The 13,306-nt window shown below is 37.1% G+C and overlaps 2 protein-coding genes across 3 annotated transcripts in view; both read left to right on the top strand.

Moving 5' to 3' along the window:
* The window catches only part of Unc50 (Unc50 RNA binding protein), a 62,415-nt gene extending 60,283 nt beyond the window's left edge, over positions 1-2,132 (top strand). The window contains exons 9-10 of one of the 2 annotated variants that reach the window (XR_011701461.1): positions 1,429-1,489; positions 1,818-2,132. The gene's annotated coding sequence lies outside the window, so the exon portion shown is untranslated. The remainder of the gene's footprint in view (positions 1-1,428; positions 1,490-1,817) is intronic. The other variant, XM_071587594.1, reaches the window with a different exon arrangement.
* Positions 2,133-7,030: 4,898 nt separating this feature from the next.
* LOC139689987 (uncharacterized) overlaps positions 7,031-13,306 on the top strand; it is an 80,844-nt gene continuing 74,568 nt past the window's right edge. Inside the window, exon 1 of the mRNA XM_071587151.1 lies at positions 7,031-7,305. The gene's annotated coding sequence lies outside the window, so the exon portion shown is untranslated. The remainder of the gene's footprint in view (positions 7,306-13,306) is intronic.

Here is a 13,306-nt window from a genome sequence, read left to right on the forward strand (position 1 = left end):
GAGACAATATCAGATGACAGCATGGTTTTGTATGGATATCAAGAGATTAATTATACCAAATTGTTTAAAAAAAACTTGGGTGTACACCACAGTGTCAGAAAAGGAACTAGAGCAGAGAAATGGTGAGCAGGTGGAGACTAAATAGGAGCATCTGGAAACAAAAGTAAACTAATTATTTTGTTGACATGGCATCTGATACTAAACGTTGATGACTTCATTGACCTTTACCCATTTGATAGTGATGAGGATGACAATCAAGCAGTGGTGTGTATTCAATCAAGTATTCAAGCTATGTCAGTCTAAAATACTCGGTAATTTTATATTGTTAAAGGAAGTGAATATGGCCTAATGTGCAGCCTGGGAAAGTGGATAGGAACTATCCCTCTTTGAAGGAAATCCAAACAAACAAAATTGTTAGATTTTTAAACGAAAGATTAAATATCTCTATGAATAACTGATGGGTCAGGTAATATCATAGTTTTTTGAGAAAATAGTTTATTATTTCCCTGTATAAACTGGAATAACTTTTGATAATTGTTTATAGTTTCTGATTATTAAACTTTTTATTTTATTTATTTTAATGTAGGTATGTAATGAGTTTATAATAGATACCAAATTTTACCTGTTTCTTTGATAAAATTTGCAACTTTGGAGTTGAGCCAAAAAATTGCTTCTTCCTTGCAGTGTTATTATGTATTGCATTGCCTATACATTTTGTTATTGTGTTAAATATATGGTCACCATTGACATACTTATTTCTTTTTGAAAATACTTAAATATGCTTAAGGTATGAAAATAATAGCATATGAGGACATATCGTGCATAGGTTATTTGTGCATAGAGCCTATTTACATTTCTGGCAGCGATAGAAGTTTTTACTGTAATTATGTTAACTTTAGCTTGTTCTTGTATTTCAGTCACAATTCAGTTGCCCAACACTTTTAAGAATTATTGAATGAAATTATGGAATATTTGGTTATGATTTTGCTTCCATTTGGTGCTAATTGATATTTCCCTCGGCTCACGCTTCTTTTTTTTTTTGTCCAACCTTAAAAGTGAATGGAGAATGACAGAGACCTTTTTGATTTTTGGAAGCTTGGTGTGAAATATAAATCAAATAGTGCAAATTTATCATTTATTTTATTTGGAAAATTTTCACAGTTTAATACAATTAAAATGAAAATAGTGTAAATTCCTCCAATTAACAGTGTGGTTCTAAATGCCTGTTCTATTTTCTTCCTGTTTTATGCTGTGTTTCTTTTACACTTTCTGTCTTAAGCAAGGTATCTTTCAGTACCTCCTTTATTTGTCTGTTGTTCTCTGAATTTCCTCTGAAACTTCTTCGTGTATTTGATCTAACTCTTTTTTCATTTGTCTTCTTTTCTGTTCAACTGATTTTGTCTACCCTTCTGAAAACCATCATCTCAGAAGCCTTCAATACACTCTCATCCTTATTGAGTTAAGTCCAGTTGTTCAAGCCATGCAACAGGTATTTTATAATATAAAATCACATAAATTTATGTCTTGTAAATCTGCAGTTTTCTTCTTTCTTTAAACCAATAATAATGAATACCTCAGTGGGCTTTCAAGATATATTTTCATATAAATGCTTGTAGGTAATTACTTCAAAAACAATGGATTCTAATGATTTTTGGAATAAACTGTACATTTGGGTTGGTTTTCAAATATTTTGTTTCTGATGGAATACTGGTGTCAGTTTTCAAAATATTTGAGTTTTCGTTAACAGAAATTTGTTTTATTATGTCATTTCACAGTGATGTTTTATGTAACACATCATTTCTTTTGCACACTAACAGGTTCATCACATGCCAAAGAAAGTTTATCAGTGGCATCCACTCAAGAAGTTCTCATAATTGAAGGGTATTTTGAGTGTTTAACTCATTATTCCAGACATTCAAAAGAGATGAGCTTTTTGTCATTAATAAAATGGCATTGACAATAGACTAATGCTGTTGTTAAAAATGTTGGTCTTATATTCTGATGAGGTCAAAAAATGGATGTGACTGGTCTAAATACATGAGAAGTGTACATGGTGATATCATTTGTATGTATGGATTTGTGTGACTTATATTCCCTGTTATGATATGATAATAAATTTAATTTTCTTTTTATATGTTCTTAATGTTTCCAAGTTTTTGTATTATAAATACGTGCAGCATCTTTTAAGAGAGAAGAGAGATATTGTAATTTTTTTCTTTACTCTCCCATCCAGTTAAATTTACTCATAGTGTTTTGAGAAAAAATTGTTTGTAACTAATTTCTCTTATCACACACACTAGGTTACCCAGTGTGAAAAGATTAATTTATAATTTTTACTAACTTTATGGTTATGTTATTTAAATCAATGAGTCTTAAGTTCTAAGTCCAAGCGAAGTCTAAGTTCCTGCTTTGAAAAGAAAACTATGGTGTTAGATTTCATTTATAAATTGTGAGCTGTCAACACACCTGAATAATGAACCTGTATGCAGACCAGACTTAGCACTTTCAACTCCGACTATGATTTGATTGTGACACCCTTCTTGGTGGTTGTTAAGCCTGTTGGAGGTTGAAGGATTTCTTGCATGATGCATTTGTCTGCCAAATAAAAACTCTTGGTCACAATTACTTTTTTGACTCTTGGGACACAGATAAGATAAACTACTTTGATGACTGATGACATGCAGTGAAAAGGTGAGGTTAATGCATTTTTTTTATTAAGTGATCTACCAGTTAAGGTTGGTTTTGAATGTACACAACTACCAAATAAATATTTTGTTTCTGCTAACAAAACAAAATCCAGTAACCTACTCTACGTCAGGTCCTTCTTCATTTTTTGTACTTCCTTCCTCCCTTCATCCTCTCCAACATCCCTATCCTGTTTCTGCCCTTTCCTTGTTTGCCTAACATTCTCCCGTGTATTACAGTCTTCAACATCCTACTGCCAATCAATATGCCCTTCATCCATTTTTCCTGCCTCCTTAGGATTTTTACTACAAACCCTTCTCCTCGCACACCATACTTAGTACCTCCTCATTTGTTTTCCTATCGGTCCATTTCACCTTCTCTACACCCACATTTCAAAAGCCTCCAATATACATTTATGCTCCTGCTTCAGTGACCACGTTTCTGCGCTGTACATAACTATGCTCTATATGAAAGTTTTGGCAAGTCTTGTCTTAAAATCCTTGCTCAACGTCCTTGTCATCAACACCCACCTTGTGAAAGCATCTTTCCCATGTGCAATTCTCCTTATGTCCCTATTACTTTGACCGTGTTGGTCCAAAACACTTCCGAGATACGTAAACTGTGCAACCTGCTCTATTTCTTGCCCTCCTATTCTAATGTTAAGCTTAGCCTTTTTCTTTCTAGAAAATCGCATAACCTTTGTTTTATTAATGTTGATTCTCATCCCATATCTATTGCACTGAATTTCCAATTCACTCAGCAATGCTTGCAACCCCTTAGCTGACTGACAAACTAAAGCTTGGTCATCTGAAAACCTAACCGATTTTATGAATTCTCCTCCAACTTTCCTTCCTACCTCCAGTTCTTCCCATGCCTCTTTGATCATTTCCTCTGCATATAGGTTGAACAGCAACGGTGATAATGGGCAACTCTGCCTTACACCCCTTCCTAACAATACCCATCTGGACTTCCCGTTCCCCACTCGCACCTGAGCAGTCTGAGACATGTACAGGTTGTGGATTAGCCTCCTTTCCCTCCAATCTATTCCTATTTTCTGCAGAATACTCATTAGTTTTTCCCAATTCACTCTATCAAATTCCTTTTCGAAATCTACGAAACAGGCAAATACATCCTGATTGGATTCTATATTCCTCTTGATTAGTGATCTCATTACTGCGGTGGTATTGCGTGCGCCTCTCCCCTTCCTAAACCCAAACTGATCCCTAAGTAATGATTTGCCCTACTCTCTATTCTTTTGTTGATGATCCTGAGAACAATTTTAGCTGCATAGTATATCTACCCCAACTGCCTTATTTGATCTCCCATTATGCCCTTCCTATCTCATCATTGAGTATGCCTGGACCTAAGCCATCTTACTCAGCATCATGGTCTCCATCTACGTCTAGCCTTGTTGGCCTAAGCTCTTTACAATACCGTTCTTCTATGTATTCCCTCCATCACTCTTGGATCTTTTCTGTTTCAACTAAAATCTTACCCAACTCATCTCTAATTGTTAGCACAGATCTTCCCTTCTTCTCCTGATAATGATTTAACCTTGCTGTATAGCGCACCAATTTCACCCTTCTACTGCAAACATTCTATATCCTTGAGCTGCATCTTTTACCATGCTTCTCTTGCTTTATTTTTTGCCCATCTCAATTTATTATTTGACTTGGTTAATGCATAATTACCTTAAAATCAACTTTTGTGCTCAAAGTTTTAATCTTTTTGTTGGAAAAAGTGTTTATAAACAAGATTCTTAAAAGTTTAGACAATTTTCCCTTGGGGGTGAATTTTTTAATTTTGTGATAAATGTATTAGTCTAATGGGAGATTCTGGCTACGGGATTGCTATTTATTTAAAAAATTTTCTTTATACATAAATTCACAAAATATTTTCAAATCCAAAATTAGACTACTGTTTTACACGTACAATTGATGCACAATACCTGGATTCTGTACTTTTTTCTTTCTGTTTAAACTTCATCAGATTCATAAACAATGGTCAGCTTTCATCCTTATTAAACATGTAATCCTGTTTAATAGTATTGAAGTTAACTAAACCACTGGCAGTACTTTTAAAAAGGTATAAATGAGTGTTGCTTTGATTCTATGATCAAAATTAATATAATTTGGCAATGCATGCGTATACTTGAAACTTATCTTGCTGGAAGTCCCAACAGTAATTTTTAGCTTGCCTCCATAGGTTAACAGAAATTCATTGAATATATGTTTGGCCAAGGAATATGTGAGGCAACAGATATTCTCTTTATATAAAAAGGAAATGAGATATCTCTTATGCAATGAAAATGATAAGTTTCCATAGGCAGCAGTTGCCAAGAATGCATACCTCTAGGACCATTAAACTCACAATTTCAAATCTCTCAGAACACGCATGAAAGATTTTTGAGATAAAAACATCCAAACAATATTCAAATCCCCTATAAGTTCAATCTTAACAATGTGAAATAGTGCTTACAGTTGTTAAATTCTGCCAATTATTAAAGCTCAATTTAAATAAAATAAGTGTGGTATTTTTGCTGCTGCTTTAAAATTTCTCCAAGGACCACCTAAATATTCTTGATGGCCACCAGTATGCAACCATTGCCCTGGAGTTGTATACACTATGACTATAGAGCATGTGCCACTCAGGTTATTCATACTATTCTTGGTTTTTCCTTATGTCCTAATGTAGTTTTAAGCGAGGACAATGGTTAAGAGGAAAATGTAATAACTATACATAAGGCTACATTTGATTATGGCAATCATTGAGTAACTAATGGGCAAGAAATGACTTTGAGATTCCTTTTGGAAGCAATTAAACACTGATGATTGTCATTAACTATATAGGTAAAAGGAGGTAAAATATTATTGAAAATGGAGGAGGAGAAGAATTTAATTTGAAGTAGAAAATTGAATTATGACAAATGTGATTTGACCCAGACTTAAAACTTCAAGTCATGGAGTTCGGCTCGGATAAATGTCTGCACTCTTCACCTGATGAAGCTCAAGTTGGAAGCTGAACTTTTTGTACACTTTTTATTCGATTAATTAATATTCTCTTTTTTGTGCATGAATCAGTTAGAGGGAATTTACTTAATATAGCTGAAATTATAAATTTCCACTGGTTAAAATGAGCATGTTAGAAAAGTTATTTAATTTGGATCGATACTCCTGTGAAACCTTCCCAATCATGAATCGTAGGTCGTTATAGAAAAACTTGAGCCACTGGTATCTACCAAGATTTCTGAAAGTTCATTTATAGAACTTAAATTGATGGCTTTCCCATGCATAAATAAAACCACAGAATTCGAGCTTTGTCTAATAAAAGTGACTGTAGAACTCATCTCATTCTAGTTCTAAGGGTGTGTGGAATTCAAATGCCTGAGTAGAGTAGCCAGTCGCTTTACCCAGTGCTATCAAATTTTTATCAGAAACATACGGAGTGGTTGATAATTGCTTAGTTTACACTGTGCAAATTTTATTATGCTTAAATATTTTGTTCATTAAATATTTAAGATTCAAGTCTCTCAATTGCCTGGGCTCAGCTGAAGGTGACAAAGTATTATCCAGAGAGCCTAAGATCTTTTTTTAAAAGCCAAAATTGCGTATCAACATTGCTTCTGTGGCAATTAAAATTTGATGGGAAAAAAGGAAACTAGGATAAAATAATTGAAGTGGGTTGAATAATATTAAGTAATTAAACGTGAGTTAAAATAATTAAAAATGGAGGAAAGTACACTTTTTAGTGATCAATTCTGATGGAGAGTTAACATGGCACTTTTGGCCAATAGCAATAATTAAAACTGGCTGGTAAAGAGCTGTGAATCCTATCTTGAAAACACGTTCATTTATCCTTTCACAGTTTTTAGGAGTGATAAAAGGAAATTGCAAAGTTACATGTTAATGAGGAAATGCAAGATTTGCAGCCAAAGTGCATTGGAACGTAATTATTATGATGTTAAAAGTTTCCTGAAACTGGAACTATGTATTTTTCGTATAAGTAATGCCTTAGCGCAGAGCGGATATTGTGCGAAATTGTCTTGCAAATATCATTAATATTGAGTTTGCTAGATGTTTCTGTGGATACAATTCTTCTCATATTAGGATTACTGAACGATATATTTTAAAGCCAATGATTGCGATAAGATGAGGGGAAAATTAAAAACGTTTTATCAAATTAGAAGTTTAAGTTAAGCGACAAAATTCTTTTTCGCAAAGAATACGTCCTCGCGTAGTTCCGCTATTGACCGCTGCAGTTTGCGTTGTAAGCAGCTCCACTGCGCGGTGAAAGCTGGTACCATCATAAAATATTTTAGACTTTCACCATATGACGTAAATAATATGGCGCATCGAGGTTTCGTAATTATCTGAGGTTGAATCGTAGATATTACTGTCTTTTGTATCTTCTGCAATGGTTCATGCAGAGCTCATCTCGGAGTAAATCTCTGTTTGAGAGGTTGAGTCAATTGCTGCGTGATATTCTGAGCCTCAGTGGCGTGTCTGTGTTGTTGTCACTTTCTGCTTGATAGCCAACTCAGCTGTGTGGGAGCGAGGAGCAGTTTGCGGTTGTCAACATATCTTGAAGCTACGTTATCCGGCGGCAGTCAAAGTGTGAAAGGTAGGAAATAGTTACTATCCTCACTTAATGATATCGACCATTTTGTGTTATCTTCTCTTCCGAGGCAAAGCGTCAGTGCGTAGCAAAGATGCCGATGTATGTTAAGGGGTTGTGTTTACGGACGCTTCCGTTGGCATTGATATTTACAAGTTCAGGATCATGATATAGGAAAAAATGCTTAGGTTTAGACTAATTACTTGTTTTAGAAATACTTTCATCTATGACTCTTGACATTATTGTCACATCAACTATTATTGTTTTTTTGGCACTGTCATGTCTCGGATTAGAGCCAAAACTGCGAAATCAGTGACGCTGGTAAACAAAATACCGGTCGCAGTTGTGCATAGCTGATTTAGAAAAAGGAAGGCTTAAAAATTTGCGAATGACGACGCATAATCGGTAAAATGTTTTTTTTTACATTACGGTATCACCTCGACTACGATGCTTCAGCCTAGATGTATAAACATTTTTTTGTTTTAGTTAATTAAAACTAAGGATTTCTATATTATTTTACCAATGATTTATTATTAATTTAAAAATAAATGATTATTACATCTCGCAGTTAATTGCATTCACACAATTTATTCTTGAATATTTTATGTGATTTCTCAGTTAACTCAAATGTATATGTTGTGTCATTGTCGAGTGCATTCTTGCATGCCTATGCGATCGGTCGACGGATTTGACCGTCGTTAAATTTTCTGTGACAATTTGTTGGAAAAAGGGATTAGTAAATTACTAGGAAAGTGGATTTTTACTCTATGTAGCCCTGTTGGTGCGGTTTTTTTATTCTCTGTTTCCATAGATTTAAAATTAGACAATCAAAAATATATGCCACCGGATCGCATATGACGCTATCATAAAATCTGCGCCAGGTGCGCATAAGCCATTCCTTGAAGAAAATCAGGTGATGACTCACTTGTTCATTAGCCTAGCCATGGCCTCCATCGGTGTGCATGCTTGAGCATAACCGTAAATTGTTTTCTTATTTTGTGGGGCATTCATTAAAAAATGCCTACGCCCAGTACCTCGGTAATGAGAATTAAAGAATCTTGTTTCAACTCTTGAATTCATTTCCCCTGCAACAGTTTAAACATTGAAAAAAGGAGTGTTATATTAATAACAAATACTTATGACATTAACTCTTTTGGAGTGCAACTTGAATCGGTTGACAGATCCAGAGGTGACTTGTTCAACTAAGTGAAAAGTTGTTAGAAGCTTAAAAAGTGTTCCAGTTACCGGAAGGCTGCTCCGAAACGAAATAATTTATTAAAGTATCTATTTTCAAATGTTAAGCCATTATCATTATTAAAGTCATTTTCATCGTACTCTCTCTGTATCACGATATTTTTAAGTTGATGAAAAAGTCAAGAACGCTTGATAATGAAAAGATTGTGGGAATGATTGTTTATATTAGGCGCACGTACGGACGCATAATTCTTGAAGTGGTGCATGACTATTATCGTGAGAATTAGGCTCACCAGCGTATAGTGTCGGGTTAAGTGGCTGCGGAAAACTAGGTGAATCACAAACACCCTCCAGATACCTGCGTCAACGAATTGCTAAAAGACTGCTCGAATGGCGAATCTCATCTGTCCTCTGTTTACATCTTGTCGATGACGTCATTTTTGCACGTGTCTCCTCATCCTGAAGCAGTATTTAATGACGGCATTCATAGGATAGGAGGAGTTTGAAACGTTAATTTTAGAATTTAAAAAAATATGTATTTCCTATGCCGAGCCCATAGCGGCCACCCACTCGTAAAACTTGAATCGGCTAACATGAAGCATAAACTCGATGTCTTTATGATCTTTCGCATAATTTTCTTGCTTTTAATGCTCTCAGAGCTCTGGGGGTCTCTGAAGAAATCGAGACAGAATCCGTTTTGTATTCTGTGCCATTCGCGCATGTTATCGGTTGACAATCTAAGAGATTCCTTGCCAGCGTCGAGAGCAGTTCTTGCCAGGAAATGTGCAGATATGAAAGGCGCAGGCATGCCGTGGGTGCCTCCTGAAAGTTCTCGGCTAGCCTTCAGCTGCCCGGTGGAATTTTTCCTTCGGTTTTTCGGCGAATTCGTTATGAGTCAGGCTTTCGTTGGCTTCGAGTTTACATTCCAAGGGTCAACGACAGGCAATATAAAGTTGAACTTCCTGTCTATTGGTGGTGATTAAAATCTATGACTCTGAGGGACCCTTGTTGTAAACTTGTAGCAGAAAGTAACCGTCTTCGTAATTCCCTCAACTCTTTTTTCAAGTGTTTTTCATCGGTCGAATTAAACGTGAATTATTATTTATTAAAATTAGAATATACACAGCCAAGCAAGAAGCTGTGCATTAAAATAAAAGTTATTTCTTAATGTTTCGCAATGTGCGAAAATCATATAATATTATGGCTACTGTTATTGCTTCATCTAACAGGTTGCCATTTTTTTCCAATCCGTATTTATGGGACGTGGTAGTCTAGTCGGTAGAATGCTGGGCTGTTGACAGCTGAGACTGGTTCGATTCCTGTTGACGCCTAAGGGCACCCTCCGCTAAACCCAAACTGTGTGATTTTCCGGGTACCAGACCTTCTTGGAAGAGCATAGGCGGCACAGGGGAAGGGCCCCCTACCCTGATGTAAGACTTGAGCACACAGTTGTGCTTGCTCGTAGTGCTAGGCGAGCTCTATCCTCACGTATCAAACCAACCTTCGTATTGATAACTGATTTTTCGGTTGTATCTCATTTCCCCTTGGTCGATAACGGCGCCTTCAAACACTTGATGGGAAAGATTTCGCTTGCTAGTCGAATACGCGTGGCATATAGGTTGGAATGCGAATGAATCATAAATATAATTGCGCGCGTAATAATTGTAACGCGTCAGTTTACACATGAATCCGTTAAGATATTTTAAAGTCAGTGCAATCGAGCTGTGTCCAGCGATTTAATTTGTATTCGTGAACTCTTGGGGATCGAGATGGTGCGGGGGCTAACGTACTGGCTTCCCACCCTGAGGGCGCGGGTTCAAATCCCGGCGGTGTTGAATATTTTTCAGAGGTATCTCGATCCCTACTTGAGGTGCTTTGTGGAGGGCACTTTGAGTGAGTACGCCGTCCGTCGGATGGGACGTTAAACTGCGGACCCCTTGGCGCCTTTCGTAAAGAGCAGGCTAATGCCGACGCCGGGTTTCTCTCCACCCTTCATCCTTTCCTGTCCATCCCCTATGGCGCAAATGACCTTAGCTGTCGGTCGCCTCCCCTTAAAACTACTACTCGTGAACTCTTGTCATACTATTATAATTGTTTGATAGTCGACTGCTAAAGGTAAGTTTTAGATAGACACAGATTGCTCTGCAGTTCTTAGCATCGTCTAGCGAGGCAAAACCTGACATGCTGTCTGTTCTTACTGTCCTGTACATTCCGTAAACCTGACATATCTCTATTCATCCTACTCCTACCTCATTGGCTTCACATTCTCTCCTCTATCACTGTCTTCAGCATTCCATCGCCAATCCAAATTCTCTTCATCCATCTCTCCCGTCTTTGGGTTTCTCCCAACAATGCCATTCCCCCCCCCCCCCCCCACCTATTACTTCTTCGTTTGATTTTCTATCTGTCCATTTTTTACGCCTTCCTTCTCCACACCCAGACCTCAAAAGTCTGCAATTTACGCTCCGTGTCAAAGTTTTCACTAATCTTTTCTTAACATCCTTACACGACGTCCCTGTGGTCAATTACCTCGTTCTGAAGGCCTCTTTGCCTAATTTTAAATGCTTCTTCTTAAATCCTTACTACTTTGACCATCTTGGTCCAAGGAATTTCCAGGATAGGTAAACCGTGAAACCTGTTCTAGATATACCCCCCTATTTTAACGATTACTTTTCTCTTTCTTGATAACCTCTTAGCCTTTGTTTTGCTTACCTTTTATTCTCCTCCCTTATTATCACATTGGTTTTCTAATTCGCTCAGTAATGACTGTGACCCCTTTGCTGATTGGTTAACTGTAACATGATCATCCGCGAACCTAACATATTTTACGAAGTCCCGCCGTATTTCATTGATGTCTTTAATTCCTCCCATGCTATTTTTGCCGTTTCGTCCCCACATTAGTTGAAATGCACGGGCGGTAATTGGCACACTTGTCGTGCTCCCTATTCCTAACACTTTTCAATCCTGACTTTCCGTCCGCCATTCGCCTCAGAGCCGTCAAGAGATAGTACAGGCGGTGAAGAATCTCCTATTTCTCCTTTCTCTTCTATGTCTGTGTGTTCTTTGTAGTACAACCATTAATTCTACCCAGGATACTCTATCAAACGCCTACCCGAAATCTACCAAACGAACAAATACATCCTGATTTAATTTTCTGTTCCTCTCTGTTAGTGACTTCATTATTGTTATGGCATCACGCCTACCTCTCCCCTTTTCTGAAATCAAACTGATGATCCCCTACGTAACCATCTGCCTTACTCTCTATCCTCTTATTGATGATTCTGAAATTCACTTTAGCTGCGTGTGGAATCAAACTTACTGTTCTATAGTCCTCACATAATTTTGTCATTTCTTTTTTTTTATGTGAACTCTCACTGATCTGACGAAATCTTTTGGGCAACTCCCTCCCTCATTAATTCTACGAATTAACCCATAAAAACTCTTCCTTCCATGTTTATCTAAACCCATAAGTAGTTGGACGGGAATGTTCTCAATTCTCATTGTTTTATTCCATTTCATTGAAAGGAATATATCAATGCGTCTGAAATATATTTGACGTCTAGTTTATCTTCTAAAATAAGGTAATTTGCGGACGCGACCCCTCTGTGATACATGAATTGTGAATACATTTTCATATACTGGATTCATGAAGATATTCATGGCCGCGTACACACTGAGACGAAAAAATCTATCGTCCTACTGATTTACTGCCGGGCAGGATATTTGTAGGACAATATCTCAAGGAATATCTCATTCCTGTTTAAGAAGGGCGGATAAACAACGCCCGATAAACATGTGCAGCCCACCCGATGTCTTAAATTTGTCGTTAGAGCGAAAATGTAATTGTTTTGTTAGAATTAAAGTATTGAAATTTTGACAGAAACTTTCGATGTCACACAGGAATGAATAGGAATACTACCGAATTGCACCAAACTAAGCGGGTAAGAATGTATTTAATCCTTCCAGGTTTTTCCTAGCGTCGTTGTTACTGACTAAGCTCAGAATTGAAAACCAAATTTTAACTATTGGTGTCACACACATTTTTGAAGTTATAATTAGCCAGGAAATCTCGATCCGATTTATTATTTTATAAATTGTTTCGCTTGCTGCTCCGTAGACAAGCCTCACGTCTGATTTCATCGGGTCGGCACTTCTCTCACCCCTCTCCTCCTCCGCCCTTATAATTGAGCCAAGCTGAAACTGGCAGAAATATACAATTCTCGCCTTATTTTTACATGAGCAGTCAGTCTGCTTATGATCTGAAGAGGTGGTAAAGCAGACGGGTGCGCAGGAGTCGTTTGCTGCCAGCGCCGGTCATATTCTGGGCGCCTCCGGTGGCTCGTTGCGACCGGGGGTCCACATCGACCCCGTGGACCTCCTCCAAAAATGCCCCCTTCTCACACTTAGTTTTAAAACCCTCTTTCAACGAAAATTAAATTTGGAGAGATTACTTACTAGAACATCCACAATACTTACCGCTCCATGTCGATTTCATTTATTTTTAGATAAAATCCCCACGCGAGCGAATTGCCGCAGGAACAATTTACTAACCTATCTGCTCCACGCTAAAATCTCACGAACGTAGAAAGTTTTGCGTGCATTTGTTAGGCAATTTCCAACACTTGTAGTTCTTTATTTTAATACAGGTCTCCGTGAATTTTGCCGGATCACTCGTCGTCGATTCTCGAACCTAAACTCTCTAAGACGCGTTAATGGTTTTTAGGTGCTTAGAAAAAGGTTACTATATCCTCTTGTGATAAGCATTTCAAAATTATAATAAATAAATCTTTTAATAATAATATATCGTTGCAGC

The sequence above is a fragment of the Hetaerina americana genome, unplaced genomic scaffold (genome assembly GCF_022747635.1).
Source record: "Hetaerina americana unplaced genomic scaffold, ioHetAmer1.1.p SCAF_3, whole genome shotgun sequence".
Taxonomy (NCBI): Eukaryota; Metazoa; Arthropoda; class Insecta; order Odonata; family Calopterygidae; genus Hetaerina; species Hetaerina americana.